Source organism: Zingiber officinale, chromosome 9B (genome assembly GCF_018446385.1).
Source record: "Zingiber officinale cultivar Zhangliang chromosome 9B, Zo_v1.1, whole genome shotgun sequence".
In the NCBI taxonomy this organism is placed as follows: Eukaryota; Viridiplantae; Streptophyta; class Magnoliopsida; order Zingiberales; family Zingiberaceae; genus Zingiber; species Zingiber officinale.
The window spans coordinates 52119156-52133480 of record NC_056003.1 but is presented as its reverse complement, the minus strand read 5'-3'; positions in this window follow the sequence as shown (position 1 = coordinate 52133480).

Genomic DNA, 14325 nt, shown 5'->3' with positions numbered 1-14325 from the left:
AATCCCTGGCTAGGCCCTCCGACGCTCAAGTTAGTGATCTCTCTTGATGTCAAGGAAGGAAGAAGAAAGAAGATGAACAGTAGCCAGAAAATTAGGGTTACGAAAGTACACAATGATGTGAACCTCTCTAACCAACGGAGAGGATTCCCCCTTTTATACCACTTCATGTAACCTCCGTAGCCATGAAGTGGACCCCGGTTTGTTAGAGTTCGTTATGAGATGACGTCAGTTGCGCCCTTGTGGAAGATAATTTTTAAGGAATCTTTTTTGTACCCCAGATGTACCTTCTTTGTCGTTTAGCACCTGCAAGACAAGCTGAAAGCATATTTCCCGCCAGAATATATATTCTCTATCACGAATTATTCTATTCGATATATTCATGTATGATTCTTCTTCATGTGACTTCTATTTGTATCTTTGTTGTGTCAAAAAATAATATTCAAGATATTTCTAAGGTATTCATTGAAGGAGCTATGTGGGTTCTTTGCTCGAAAGAACCCTTTTAACCGATATTGGTCTATCTTTGCTCTGGAGTATGTATCGGTCGTTATTGGCTTACCTTCATACGGCAGGCATGTATCGACCGATATTGTCCTACCTTCGTTCGGCAGGCATGTATCGACCGATATTGGTCTATCTCTCCTCTGGAGTATGTATCGGTTGTTATTGGCTTACCTTCATACGGCAGGCATGTATCGACCGATATGGGCTTACCTTCGTTCGGCAGGCATGTATCGGCCGATATTGGTCTATCTCTGCTCTGGAGTATGTGTCGGTCGTTATTGGCTTACCTTCATACGGCAGACATGTATCGACCGATATTGGCCTACCTTCGTTTGGCAGGCATGTATCGACCTATATTGGTCTATCTCTGCTCTGGAGTATGTATCGGTTGTTATTGGCTTACCTTCATACGGCAGGCATGTATCGACCGATATTGGCCTACCTTCGTTCGGCAGGCATGTATCGGCCGATATTAGTCTATCTCTGCTCTGTAGTATGTGTCGGTCGTTATTGGCTTACCTTCATACGGTAGGCATGTATCGACCGATATTGGCCTACCTTCGTTCGGTAGGCATGTATCGACCGATATTGGTCTATCTCTGCTCTGGAGTATGTATCGGTTAATATTGACTTACCTTCATACGGTAGGCATGTATCGACTGATATTGGCCTACCTTTGTTCTGAAAGTATGTTTCGACCGTTATTGGCTTACCTCCTTTGACTCTTTCTTCCTTTTCTTTCCTCATCTGAAGACCCTTAAAACCTAACCCATATCACTAGCCTTCCCCTTAAGTCTAGTCGAAGGAGGTGTAGACGACTGACTAGACATAAGTATGGTCTTGTCTTTTCCTACCCGTGACTCTGCTCTAGATTTTGAAATGACCTCACAGATTTTGTGTACCACTGTCTTAATAAATTAAGTATAGCAATCCTGTGAGCCTTTTTCTCCTTTAAATAGGGCTACAACCTTCTCTTCACCCACAACCCCTCTCAGTTCTTTTTCTTCCTTGCCACTTTTTGTTGCTAAGGCCATTGTAGTGCATCCTCCTTTTTGGAGGCAACTTTTGTTGGACCAGGTGAGATCTATATATGAGTTAATTGGGATTTTTGCTCCGGCTACTCCAGGGGTTCAAGGGATCGTCTTAAGAGAGGAAGCTTCACAGTTCAAATCTTCTATCCAAAGATGTAGGTGCTATGAAGGACCCCAGAAACTTCAGAGAAATTTTTACTCCTTATAGGGGGGCAGCCAAATGACCCAGGGGTGTTGTGTGAAGGGCACAGCACATGTCACCCTTGGGCTAAAATTGGTTGCTTCACTTGATGAGCTCATACGACTTGAGAGGGGAAGTGGTTTTCACATTTATTTTTCCATTATGGAATGAATCAATGTTTCCCTGTCTCGTCGCCCTTGAGCTTTTGTTTTTTGTTGCTTTCTTCGTCCCGGGCAAAATATTGCCTCTTATGAGCCTTGACAAGCTCGGACAAAGTAGGATATTTCCCTCTCTGCTCTATGGTAAGTTTGAATCCAGTGGGACTAAAATTTTCTAAGTGCTTCTAAGAGTTTATGCTTGTAATTATTTGCTATCTGTTCGAGGTTTACTATTCCTGAGGGAAATGTAATGCTATGTATTTGATCAGATTCTAAGTGTAAAAATAAACTTTTGTATCTAATCAAATGATTCTATCGAATCCTCCTATGTTTATAAAATGTGGTGTGGTGTTCATCATTCCTTCGTGTATCCTATGTGTTATTTATCATAGCTAAGGCTATCTTAACTGTTAGTATTATAACCAATGTTATACCAACTGATGTTGTCTTATTGACTGAAGTCAATATCATACTTATCTAGCATAACCACAGTTTCCCTCGTCAATATAAATTTATTTCGATAAATATTAAGTTGCGTTTTATAAGGATAATTTAAAAATTTGTTATTCTTCTAAATTTCTATCCTTAAAATATTTTTGTCTATAGCCTGGGTTTGGTCAAAAAGTTCAGTCCTTTTTAATTTATTATGCCCAGTCGATCACGTCTTCTTTCGAGGTTTCTGAACTGGTGATTGGTTCTCCTTTGGGTGAGAGAATGTTCGAGGTACTACCAACCCTATCGTGATCTGATTCGTCACATCTGATATAAATGCCCTTCTTTTTCATGATGACCTGACACGTACCCTTTCTGGCCGCCACGTCACGTAGGTCTTTTTCCTTTCTATTACAATCCTCGGCGTCTACTGAGATACCATTGTTCTGATCTGACGACAGTTGTGCATTTTACAAACCCTAAACCCTTCATCTTCTTTTTAAACCTTGTCCTTCCTTTTTCCTTCTCTAGAGTTCTTTTCCTGTTGCTGCCTTCAACCATACTTTGTGCTCACCGTTTCTCGACGATCCTCTTTCTTGGCTCCAGTAAGTAATCCATTGTTTCCCTATCCCCTACCTTTGTCTATGGCTGAAGAAGCAATTGCTCCTTGGTATGTCCATATGTCTTCTATCTTTGATAAGAATGCTAGATTATCCATCCGTCGTCAATATGAAATTCCTAAGGAATATAAAATCATACTCCCAACACCAAAGGATCGACCTCATCATCCCCCTGATAACTGCGTGACTTTTTTCAGGGATCAGTTGATAGGGGGCTTAAGGTTCCCCATTCCTCCTTTCTTAATTGAAATAAGTCAATATTTCGACATTCCCCTGCAACAATTTGCACCTAATGCTTTTCGTTATCTATGTGGCACTTACATGCTCTTCCGTTTACGAGACATTCCTCCTACTCCTCAGAATTTCTTCATGTTTTCCTACCCCAAACTCTCTGAGCCTGGTGTTTTCTTGTTCCAGTCGTGAACTAAAATGATTCTTTTTGGTGATATGCCATCGTCTCTCAAGGCCTGGAAATCCCGTTTTTTCTTCCTAAAGTTTCAGCTTCCCCGCTTTCTGCTCCTGAGAAGGATGATATTCCTCCTGCGTTTTCTGCTCCTTTGGCATTGGCCTTGCCCCCCTTGGCCTCTAAGTCTCGAGCTAAACGGACGCCTTGTCGGAGATCTTCTCCAAATGTTAGTCCTTCAGCTGTTGAATCCCCCTCCCCTGTCTTACCATCGATTCCATCTACTTCTTTTTCTGCTCCACTTGTTTATGCTTTTCCTCCTATTGCGTCTTCTTCTTCTTCTCTACCTCCTATGTCCTCCATTCCCCAACCATTGTTCAGACAAGCTTTGGGTCTTCCTTCTCAATTGGGACGACCCTCTGAACCGTCTAGCTATGGCTCGTTACAATTACAGGGCTTATTAGCTGAATCTTGGTCACAAGGTCAAGAGCAGCTAAGGGGACTCAGTCTTCCTCATCGAGCTGATCGTCACAGTCGCTAGGAAGTAGCGGTAAGCATTTCTGGTTACATGCTATCAATTTTGTCTGCTGATTCCTAATTACCTTGCCTTTTTGTTTAGTTACTTGCCTCAAGTTTACAAATTGACCAGCTACTCGTAACTAAAGATCAAGAGAACCAGAAGTTAAAAACTCAATTGGAAACATTGAGGGCCACGCCCCCTTCTTCTACTAGTGACCTGCCGCGATTACAAGAGAAGGTGGCCTTATAGGATCAACAATTGGGGATCCTAAAACAAGAGTTGGAAGAATGCCAGCAACTATTAAAAGACAAAGAGCTGGCTAGAAAAACCTTAGAATTACAGGTCGATCGACTGCATTCCGATCTTCGATTGGAGATCGCTCTAAAAGAGAAAGCTCTCTTAGATGCTTCTCAGAAAAGTCTTATCTTAGAGAAAGTAGAGAAGCTTCATAATGCCTGTCTTTCTGACCAAGCTCAGGACCTGGCTTCTCATGATTTCACTATTCTATAGGAACAAGAGCTGAGGAAAGCTCAAGATAACGAATTATCACTGCTCCAGGAGGAATTGGAACAGCTAAGATCGGAGAAGGATGTTTTAAAAGAACAAAACACAAAGCTGCAAGCTGATTTCCAGAATTATAAGGAGCAGGAAAAGAGTCGGTGGGAAGAATGGAGGTAAGCTTACTTACAGTCCCCAGCATTTGCCCGGGAATTTGTTCGCAGGATAGTGGGTGCGCTAAATCATTCCGTATCGGGAGTTCTCCAACAGTTAAAAGAGGGTGGATATTTACCCAGGGAACCTCCCCTTTCTTTCATAAATCGCCGCAGGCTTAATGAAGAACTACCCTCAGATTTGAAAGGCCCTTTTCCAAATGTTTAAGGAAATTATTCATAAAAACTGGTAAAGTAAGAACTGACAGTGGGAAAAAGTGCAGTTAATACTAAGTAATTAAGTACTTTGCAAGGTGTAAGAAAACTTTAACACTTACTTGCTTCTCCTTTATGCTAGTTTAAGAATACCCCTTCCTGACATGCTTTTGATTGCTAAATATAAACTTTATTAGAAAATCCCTTATTCATCTTTCAGAGTTAAGCCTTGTCTTGATGGATTCTTCCTTAAGTAACATCTGGTATGCTTTGTATCTCCCCGAGGATGAATGATCTTATCTGAGACTGGATACGGAATTGTAATTGATCTTCAGGCTGAGAATAATATCCCAGCCGGATTTTGAATAAAGACTTTCATATATCTGGGCTCCCATATAGAATCCCTTCTCAATTCCTGCTTAATTAGGCTTCGAAGCCCGGAGATTCCCTGATTAATTATGCCTTGCGCTAGTTTGAAATCTCTGATTTCTTCTGTGAAATCATGCCTGATGTATTTCATAGAATTTTTCGATCGGCTCTGGTTTATAGTCTCCGGTTCCTCCTATGAAGACCCGACCGAATTACTTCATTGAATTTCTCGATCGACTTTTTCTCTAGAATAGTTTAGGGTCTCCGGTTCTTTCTATGAAGGCCCGTCCGGGTTACTTCATAGAATTTCTCGATCGACTTTACTCTGAAATAGTTTAGAGTCTTCGGTTCTTCCTATGAAGACCTATCCGGGTCACTTCATAGAATTTCCTGATCGACTTTGGTCTGAAATAGTTTAGAGTCTCCGGTTCCTTCTATGAAGACCCGACCGAATTACTTCATAGAATTTTTCCGATCGACTTTTTCTCTGGAATAGTTTAGAGTCTCCGATTTTTCCTATGAAGGCCCGTCCGGGTTATTTCATAGAATTTTCCGATCGACTTTGTTCTGAAACAGTTTAGAGTCTCCGGTTCCTCCTATGAAGGCCCGTCCGGGTTATTTCATAGAATTTTCCGATCAACTTTACTCTGAAATAGTTTAGAGTCTTCGGTTCCTCCTATGAAGACCCGTCCGGGTTATCTCATAGATTTTCCGATCGACTTTTTCTCTGGAATAGTTTAGAGTCTCCGGTTCCTCCTATGAAGGCCCGTTCGGGTTATCTCATAGAATTTTCCGATCGACTTTGTTCTGAAATAGTTTAGAGTCTTCGGTTCCTCCTATGAAGACCCGACCAAATTACTTCATAGAATTTCCCTATTGACTTTTTCTCTAGAGTAGTTTAGAGTCTCCGGTTCTTCCTATGAAGGCCCGTCCGGGTTATCTCATAGAATTTTCCGATCGACTTTTTCTCTGGAATAGTTTAGAGTCTCCGATTTTTCCTATGAAGACCCTACCGAATTACTTCATAGAATTTCCCGATCGACTTTTTCTCTGGAGTAGTTTAGAGTCTCCGGTTTTTCCTATGAAGGCCCGTCCGGGTTATTTCATAGAATTTTCTGATCGACTTTACTCTGAAATAGTTTAGAGTCTCCGGTTCCTCCTATGAAGTCCCGTCCGGATTATCTCATAGAATTTTCCGATCGACTTTACTCTGAAATAGTTTAGAGTCTCCGGTTCTTCCTATGAAGGCTCGTCCGGGTTACTTCATAGAATTTTCCGATCGACTTTGGTTTATACGAAAGTATAATATTTGGGCTAACCTCATGTTGGCTTGTAATTCCTTGAGGGGAGCTGAATAGGCCTTTAAGATTTCCCCTTATTTTACTGCTTGAAAAATAGAAAGGAGGTTTCTCCTGATGCTTATCAATTTGTATGAACCACATTTATTTCCTGTGTCAATATTTATCTTGCTTGGCTTTCATCAAAAGAAACAAAGTACATAAACTGCAAGTATCTCAATTCGCCACTGTGAACATATTTAAAGTAGTAGGCTCAAATCAGGCTCGATAGGGTTGCAAATGATTAGCGCTCCAAGGGCATTCCAACATTCTTCCTTCGGCATCTTGGAGATAGTATGAGCCTGACGTGAGCTTTTCTGTTACTTTATAAGGCCCTCTCCATTGTGGTGCCAACTTACTGGCATCTCCCACAGGCTTAACTCGCTTCCAAACCAAATCCCCTACTTGGAAGAATCTGGGGATGACTCTTTTGTTATAATTCTGTCTCATACGTTGTCAATAAGATATAAGACGAGTAGCAGCTTTATCTCTTATTTCCTCGATCAGGTCCAGCTCCATAAGTCGTCGATCTCTATTATCCTCATCATACAATTATCTTCTATCGGACTCTACTCCTACCTCAATGGGGATTACTGCTTCTCCTCCATAAACTAACTGGAAAGGAGTGATTCCTGTAGCTTCACGAGGTGTAGTACGATATGCCCAGAGAACACTAGGTAATTCGTCTACCCAGCTACCTCCGATATGATCTAGCTTAGTTTTCAGTCCTCTAATAATCTCCCTATTAGTTACTTCTGCTTGACCATTGCTCTGAGGGTAAGCTACAGAGGTGAAGGCCTGGGTAATCCCATAACTTTGACACCAGTCTAGGATTCTATCGCCTTGAAACTGCCTTCCATTATCAGAAACCAACTTATGAGGAATGCCGAACCTGCAGATTATATTTTTCCAAAAGAATTTAATGACCGCGTCTTCTGTAATTCTAGCAAGTGGTTCTGCCTCCACCCATTTAGAGAAATAATTCACAGCCACCAACAAGAACCTCCTCTGTGCAGCAGCCATAGGAAATGGACCCACTATGTCCATACCCCACTGATCAAAGGGAGACGAGACTATAGAGGTTCTCAATAACTGGGTAGGGTGATGTAATATATTCTGATGCTTTTGACAAGAAATATAGGTTCTTACCAGTTTAGCGGCATCTTCATGTAGAGTAGGCCAGAAATATCCCGCTAAGAGGATTTTACGAGCCAAAGATCTTCCTCCTATATGACTACCACAAGAACCTTGATGCACCTCCTGTAAAACAAATTGTGTATCTTCTGTGCCCACACACTTGAGCAAGGGTTTGGAAAAATCCCTTTTATATAATTGCTCCCCTACCATAGTATATTGAGCAGCTCGTTTCTTGAATACCCTGGCTTGTTCTGTATCTTTCGGAAGAAGACCTTGTTGTAAATATAATATGATTTGAGTTTGCCAATCACCCTGAATTTCTATATCAGTTTGTCTCTCAATACAGGAAATTAACAGAGTCTGTTCCACTGGTCGATCAAGACTCCAAGGCACTACAGCAGAGGCTAGTTTAGCTAATTCATCTGCCACCTGATTCTCAGATCGAGGAATTTTTTGTATGTTTACGTCTTGGAATTGAGATTTCAACTTATCGAATGCTTTAGCATATAACTTAAGCCTGTCATTATTGATTTCAAAATTACCTGATAATTGTTGAGCTGCTAGCTGAGAATCAAAATATATATGGACTCGAGCTGCCCCTACATGCCGAGCAGCTTGTAAGCCAGCTATTAAAGCTTCATATTCTGCCTCATTGTTGGTAGCTCTGTAGTTCAACCTGATGGAAAGTTGGAGTCTATCTTCTCTCGGGGATATAAGGAGAATACCAATTCCATTGCCCTGTCTAGTTGCAGAGCCATCCACATAAACCTTCCAGGTATCTTCTTCTTCTAGGCCCTGAACCTCTATGATGAAATCTGCTAGAGCTTGTGCCTTGATGGCTGAGCGGGGTTGATATTGAATGTCATATTCCCCAAGCTCAGTTGTCCATTTAATTAAGCGTCCCGACGCCTCGGGGTTGAGTAATACCCGTCCAAGAGTGCTATTGGTTAAGACAATAATCTCATGTGCTAAGAAATATGGGCGCAACCTCCGAGCAGTCAATATTAGAGCATAAGCTAATTTTTCTAGTGTAGTGTATCTACACTCAGCTCCCTTTAATAAATGACTAGAAAAATACACAGGTTGTTGCTCTTTTCCTTCCCGCCTGACTAATACAGAACCCACGGCGTTTTCTTTAGCCGACAAATACACCCACAGAGTTTCTCCTGCTATAGGTTTAGCCAATACAGGGAGGGTAGCTAAATAATCTTTCAATTCTTGGAAAGCCTTATCACATTCCTCATTCCATTGAAACTTATTAGCCTTTCTGAGTATTTTAAAGAAATGGAAACTACGATCGGCTGATCTAGAAATAAATCTAGACAAGGCTGTGATTCGGCCTGTCAATCTTTGAGCTTCCCTCATGTTGCGAGGTGGCTCCATGTTCTGTAATGCCTTGACTTTGCCCAGGTTGGCTTCTATCCCCCTCTCGGACACCATATATCCCAAGAATTTTCCTCCTTTCTCGCCGAACAAGCATTTGTTTGGATTTAATTTGAGCCCATACTGTCTTAATGTCTTGCAAGTTTCTTCCACATCCCTACACAGATCAGCAGCTTGAAGAGACTTAATTTAGATATCATCAACATATACTTCCATATTCCTACCAATCTGCTTCTGAAAGATCCTATTCATAAGCCTCTGATAGGTTGCTCCTGCATTTTTTAGTCCAAAGGGCATAACATTATAACAATAAGTGCCTTCAGGTGTTATAAAGCTAACCTTTTCTTGATCTTCTTTAGCCAAGGGGACTTGATGATAACCTTGATACACATCCAACATAGAGATATATTCACATCCGGCAGTGGAGTCAACCAGCTGATCGATTCTGGGTAGTGGATAATAGTCCTTTGGGCAAGTTTTGTTGAGATCTCGAAAGTCAATGCACACTCGCTATTTATTCCCTGGTTTAGAGACTAATACCACATTGGCTAGCCAGCTCGGGAATTGAACTTTCCTGATGTATCCGGCTTCCATAAGCTTGGCTATTTCTTCCTTGATAATCTGATTCTGTTCTGCACTAAAACTCCTCTTTCTTTGCATGAATGGGCGGGCATCCGGGAAGACATGCAAGGAATTTTCCATGATAGCAGGAGAAATGCCCGAAACTTCTTTGGGAGTCCAGGCAAACACATCATTATTCTTCTTCAAACATTGCACCAACTCAGCTTTGAGATCAGGATCAAGGTCGGCTGCAACATAGTTGGTAGCTTCTGGCCGCCCGGTCTGGATCTGAACTTCTTCCTTTTCTTCATAAACAAGGACGGGCTGCTCTTCCCGAATGGCATTAACTTCCATTCTTTGAATTTTCCGGGCAGTGTTAGCCTCAGTCTGAATGATTTCTACATAACATTTCCGGGCTGTCTTCTGATCGCCCCGTACTTCTCCGACCTGATCCTCCACAGGAAACTTAATCTTCTGACAGAAAGTAGAAACGACCGCCCTGAAATCATTTAGGGCAGACCGACCCAATATCACATTATAAGAAGATGGAGCATCTACCACCATAAAATAAGATCTCCTAGTTCTCACCAGGAGTTCCTCCCCCAGAGAAATGGCCAACTTTATTTGCCCCAGAGGTTGCACTTCATTACCTGTGAATCCATACAGAGGAGTTGCGATCGGTTGAAGTTCCATTGGATCAATCTGCAGCTGATCAAAAGCCTTTTTGAATATAATGTTGACAGAGCTGCCCGTGTCTATGAAGGTACGAGCGATGGCGTAGTTAGCTATCACAGCATTGATGATTAATGCATCATCATGAGGTATCTCTACCCCCTCTAGATCTTTGGGCCCGAAGCTTATTTCAGGACCGACCGCTCTTTCCATGCTGCACCCTACTACATGAATCTCCAATCTTCGGGCATGTGCTTTTCTAGCTCTGTTAGAATCCCCATCAGTGGGTCCACCCGTAATCATGTTGTTATTGCCTCTAGCAGCATTGTTTCTATTCTCTTCCTGACGGGTTATTGTGGTTTCAGAAGGTGCTTTCTCGGATACTTGGCTAGTACCCGTCGGGACCGGTATTGCTTCTTGACGAGTTCCATCCGGGCGATATTCCGGCTTGAGCGGACTCTGCTGCATAGGGTACGGTTGCCGGTAATAGTTCTGTCCCAGATATCTATCTTTATTGACTCGTCTATTTTTCAAAACAAAACAGTCATCAGTGTGATGACTGCTAGTTTTATGATAAGTGCACCATCTCCTTGGTGCCTCCGGTTGCATCTCTACATGCTGTACAGCTTGTGGACGATAATCTGGTTGTCGATGAGGTGGATGAGTTATTCTAGGCCCTCTTGGTGGGGGTATTGGGGTCGGAGCTTTCTCTTTAGCGTGAGTAGGAGAAGAGGGAACACCTTCTTTCCTACAAGCAGCTTGGGCTTCTTCTACGTTAATGAACTCAGTAGCCCGCTCAATCAAGGAATCAAAATTAACAGGAGGATTTCTTACCAAATCTTTAAAGAAATCATTATCATTTAGACCCTGAGAGAAAGCACTTACTAATATTTCAGTAGTAGCATTAGGTACATCTATAGCTACCTGATTGAACCTTTTAATATATGCCCGGATGGATTCTTTAGATGTTTGCTTAATTGAGAATAGGCTCCACGGGGTCTTATGATACCTTTTGTTGCTGGAGAAATGATGTAGAAAGACTTTCTTGAAATCTTTAAATTTTCGAATAGATTTTTCAGGTAATCTTTTGAACCAGCGTTGTGCTGCTCCTCCAAGAGTAGTGAGGAACATCCGACACTTCACCCCATCAGAGAATTGTTGTAACAAGGCTACATTCTCAAATTTCAGCAAGTGATCTTTCGGATCTGTGGTTCCGGTATATTCTCCAATTTGAAGATTCTGATATCGCTTAGGGAGTGGGTCATCTAATACACTTTGTGAAAATGGGGAGATGACCTTTTCTGGTGAACTATCACTAGTTATCATTTTGACTTTACGCTTCTCTCTGTCCGGTACCTCGCCAGAGGACTCTTGGAACACAGGCTTCTTACCCTCTGGATCTAAGGGAGTGAGAAGGAAGACTCGTGGATGCCTGGTTGGAGAAACAGTGGCTGGAGGAAAATATAAATGTTCTTCTTCTTCTATCTCTTTTCCTTTCCGAGGTTCAGTAGTTGATATCGCCGGATGATGAGCCGTCCGCAGAGTGGCCCCAGTATAAGCCTGTAGTTGTTATTGCTGTTGTTGTAGGGCTTTCTGAACATGAGAATTAATGAGGAGATCCAAATCCTCACGACAGATAGTAAGTAGGTTCGACTTCCCAGCTTCTTCCATCACGTAGTCTCATATTCAGGTGAAGTTTCCACAGACGGCGCCAAATTTGATCCTGTCTGAGAAGCTGACCGTGAAGGAGATCCGGAAGAAGGAAACCTACCGTACTGATGAAGAATAATGCCGGTAGAACCTCGACCCGAGAAACCCAAAGCGGATCAGAAGAAAACCAGAGTCACCGAAGGAAATCTGATAAGTAGGAAGAAATCCCCATCCAGATAGAAGAAAGTCGAACTCTCAGGCTCCCGAGGCTCCCTGCGCACAAGAGACCAACCAACACTATCGTCAGTGACCTAAGACCGGGGTGGGAATCCCTGGCTAGGCCCTCCGACGCTCAAGTTAGTGATCTCTCTTGATGTCAAGGAAGGAAGAAGAAAGAAGATGAACAGTAGCCAGAAAATTAGGGTTGCGAAAGTACACAATGATGTGAACCTCTCTAGCCAACGGAGAGGATTCCCCCTTTTATACCACTTCATGTAACCTCCATAGCCATGAAGTGGACCCCGGTTTGTTAGAGTTCGTTATGAGATGACGTCAGTTGCGCCCTTGTGGAAGATAATTTTTAAGGAATCTTTTTTGTACCCCAGATGTACCTTCTTTGTCGTTTAGCACCTACAAGACAAGCTGAAAGCATATTTCCCGCCAGAATATATATTCTCTATCATGAATTATTCTATTCGATATATTCATGTATGATTCTTCTTCATGTGACTTCTATTTGTATCTTTGTTGTGTCAAAAAATAATATTCAAGATATTTCTAAGGTATTCATTGAAGGAGCTGTGTGGGTTCTTTGCTCGAAAGAACCCTTTTGATCGATATTGGTCTATCTTTGCTCTAGAGTATGTATCGGTCGTTATTGGCTTACCTTTATACGGTAGGCATGTATCGACCGATATTGACCTACCTTCGTTCGGCAGGCATGTATCGACCGATATTGGTCTATCTCTGCTCTGGAGTATGTATCGGTTAATATTGACTTACCTTCATATGGCAGGCATGTATCGACTGATATTGGCCTACCTTTGTTCTGAAAGTATGTTTCGACCGTTATTGGCTTACCTCCTTTGACTCTTTCTTCCTTTTCTTTCCTCATCTGAAGACCCTTAAAACCTAACCCATATCAACTGGCTATGTAACGAATTATGCAGAGGGATGTGAGTGATGTAGATGGGATCTATCCCTCCTATATGACGGGAGCGACATCAATATTCTTGATTGAGTGAGACCACGAAGTGCATGGCCATGCCCAAATGAGTCAATATAGGATATTGAGCTCATTTAATTGAGTGAGTCTACTTGGAGTTCAAGATTTAGATTGATTAGAGGATGACATGGTCTATGCCTCACATTGATCAATCTAGATGTCTAGGATAGAAGGACACTTGTCATATTTTGTGAGGAGTCACAATTAGTAGTCACAAGGTGATGTTGGATCTCAACATTCTTGTAACTTGGGTAGTAATGATGTGTTGCTAGATACCGCTCATTACTTATGCTCCTAAATGGGTTTAGGGGCATTGCCAACGTTACAAGAACCTATAGGGTCACACACTAAGGGCAATTAGATGGAGATTAGGTTCATTAGATGAACCTAAATGATTACGTTCATATGATAAACCAAATTGGATTAAGAGTAATCCAAAGTAGGCTAATTGAGTTGGACTCAATTTGGTTCATGTGTTAAGTGAGTCTAATTTGGACTTACACTCATTTAATTAATTTAATTCAATGAATATAGATTCATTAAATTAAAATTGACTTAAACCAATGGTTAGATTAGATCAACCAAGGGAGAGAAGTGGTGGAGTTTGACTTGACTTAAGTAGGAAGATGAAGAGTCAAGTTTTTACTTGACTTTGACTTGACCAATGCCACATCATCAAGGCTTCTTCATTTGGTCAAGTTGCGGAATTGCGAAGGGCTTCGCATCGAAGGTATAAATCTTTCTTCATGTAGGTCTAGGAGTAGATCTAAGTTGTAAACTCGTACTCGTAAATTTTTTGTTCTATACTCTTCGCACGAGATCCGTTGGCTGGGGTGATTCGGGGTTTCCGCAACGCGAAAAAGCGGTTTTCATGGTCCGAAAAACCCAACAGTGGTATCAGAGCCACGTGCGAAGCGAGTACGAGTTTAGATTCGTATTTTTATGAAAAATATAGATCTTTAAACTTTTTGTAAATTCATGTTTTTATAGTTTATAGGGTATTTTTCTCGTAGAAGCGAAGCACAAGTGTTTAGACACTTGTAGGCTTCGACTACCGAGAAAAATTTTCTGAAACGGCAATGTTTCGTCCCAAAATTTTTTGGGACAGCGGGATTAGGCGCTATTAGATCACAAAGGAACCCTCACGATGGTTAGATCGTGGGTAGGGGCGCTGCCCTGGCCCCGCAAGGGAATTCATTTCGCGATTGCGCCCGAAACGCTAAACGGGACCGCCGGGAAAAATTTACTCATAAAATTGTAAAAAAATTATAAAAAT